The 2,484-nt window shown below is 42.1% G+C and overlaps 1 protein-coding gene across 1 annotated transcript in view; it reads left to right on the top strand.

The window, feature by feature from the left end:
* Positions 1-2,484, top strand: part of LOC106878674 (uncharacterized) — an 84,987-nt gene that overhangs the window by 25,291 nt on the left and 57,212 nt on the right. The window lies entirely within an intron of this gene.

Raw genomic sequence — 2,484 nt, 5'->3', positions numbered from 1 at the left:
TTTCAGTCATTTGACTGCAGCCATGCTGGGGCACTGCCTGGAAGAGTTTTTAGTCGAACAAATCGACTCTAGGGCTTATTTTTTTAAAGCCTGGTGCTTATTCTCTTGATCACTTTTGCTGAACTGCTAAGTTATGGGGATGTAAACATAACAACACTGGTTGTCAAGTGGTGGTGGGGCACAAACACAGACACAAAGACACGCACATAGTATACACGCACACACACATATATATGGTGGGCTTTCCGTTTCCATCTACCAAATTCACTTACAAGGATTTGGTTGGCTTGAATCTATAGTAGAAGACACTTGCCCAAGATGCCACATAATTTGAACCTGGAACCATGTGGTTATGAAGCAAGCTTCTTACCACACAGCCACGCCTGCGCCATATATATATATATATATATATAAAATATGAGAGGTTTTGTTCATTTGTGATCTAAATGAATATATATGCTGAGTAAGTGATACAAATGGTTGACCATTAGGTTCCAAGATCACAGCTAAGGCTGGATCTAGAGATCTGTGTTAGGGTTCTGTTATAGCGTGTATATATTATATTAGAGGAAAAATCAAAATCAAGGCAGAATGAGTATCTCAAGTCATTTAGAATAATTTTATTAGGGTAAGGTGAATTTGAAGTCTTACAGTTGTTTCTAGGATTACCCAAGTGGTTGGCTAGCATGTCTGTGCACTGGGAATTCCATCATCAGAGACAAGGAACGAATATTTTAGACTGGGAAAATTTACAGTTTACAAGGAATAAAATTCACAGTTTATAAGGAATAAAATAGAAGAATAAAGTAGTAAAATAGAAGAATAAAGAGTAAAAGTAGTTAGAAGAAGAATAATGTTCACAACTCATCTTTTTCCAGAGGATATGAAAGTTGCAACCAAGATCAGTGAGGTACTGAACGACCAGTTTATCACTCCGTACAACATAGACAAGTAAATGAGCCAGTGGATTTCTTTGCCACCTCACCTATAACCAGCAAGGCAGTTACAATGGATTACATTGACATTGGGGAAGAAGACAATACTAGCCATAGATGAGGTGGATGCAGGCTCAACTGCTGGCCCTGTTGGCTTCCCAGTAGTCCCCCTCAAATCGTGTAAACGTGCCCTGGCAAAACCACTACAGATTCTCTTCCAGAGCTCTCTTGCAAATGGCAAGATACAAGCAAACTGAAGTAGGGGATAATATGCCCAATCCATAAAGGAGGAAGCAGAGCAGATGCCAAAACCTATAGGTCTATCTCTCTTACTTCACGCATCAGCAAAGTCATTGAACAAATAGTTAGAGGGAAACTAATTGCATTCCTTGAAGAAAATGACTTGCTGAGTGATACCCAGCATGGCTTTCAACCAGGTAGGAGCTGCCTATCCAGCTTCTACAGTACTATGACTGGGTGTTGAGGCAGTTACTCAACAACTCAAATGTGGACATAATATACCTTGACTTTGCAAATCTTTTGATAAAGTTGATCATGGTTTAATATGCCACAAACTGCGTGATCTCAGCATAGCTGGAAAACTTGGAGAGTAGTTACGTGACTTTCTGAGCCACCTCAAAGAAAACACAAATAATGAGTGGTATTCCACAGGGCACTGTCTTAGGACCACAGCTTTTCATAGTGGCCCTCTCAGATATGCCCTCAGATGCCCGGATAGCCACCCTTGCTAGCTATGCAGACGATATGAAAGTCTCACAGAAAATACAAAACTCTAGCGATGTTGCAGTAGGAGTTGGACTCAATTTACAGATGGGCTGAGAACAATAATATCCAGTTAAATGCTGGAAAGTTCCAAGCCCTTTTCTACCATCACCCAAAACTGAATGTAAAACTCACAGGATACACTGGCCTGAGGGGATTACAATCCCAGAACTTAAATCAGTGTGAGACCTGGATATTGACATGAGTGATGATACCTCTTTCCGAATGCACATTACCAAGATGGTGACAAAGTGCAGACGGCTGGTTAGCTGGAACCTGAGAACCTTCAGAACCAGAGAGAAGGAAGCCATGATGGTCCGCTGGAGGACATTCGTCCTCAGCCACCTGGACTACTGCTCCCAGCTATGGTCACCCCACAGTGGTAAATTAACAGCAGATCTTGAAGCAATCCAGCAAAGCTTCACAAAGAGGATCAGCTACTGGGAAAGGCTGAAACAGCTAAGACTCTACTCCCTGGAGTGAAGGTGGGAGGCATGTGCAATAATATACATCTGGAAGATCCTGGAGGGATTGTGCCAAATTTTGGCATTGAAAGCTACACAATGCCAGGACAGGTCGACACTGCACAGTACCAAAGATCCCAGCAATGCCTTCAAGCTTCAGGGCCAGGTACTGAAGCATGAAGCCTGGATTTCAGGGGCCCACAGCTTTTTAATATTCTTCCAAAGAGCCTGAGGGACCTACATAAAGTGGATGTAGGTGTTTTCAAATCAAAACTGGATCTCTTCCTGTCAAGAGTCCTAGA

This window comes from Octopus bimaculoides, chromosome 5 (genome assembly GCF_001194135.2).
Source record: "Octopus bimaculoides isolate UCB-OBI-ISO-001 chromosome 5, ASM119413v2, whole genome shotgun sequence".
In the NCBI taxonomy this organism is placed as follows: Eukaryota; Metazoa; Mollusca; class Cephalopoda; order Octopoda; family Octopodidae; genus Octopus; species Octopus bimaculoides.
The sequence above is the reverse complement of the archived record's forward strand: the minus strand, read 5'-3'. Positions and strand labels throughout refer to the sequence as shown.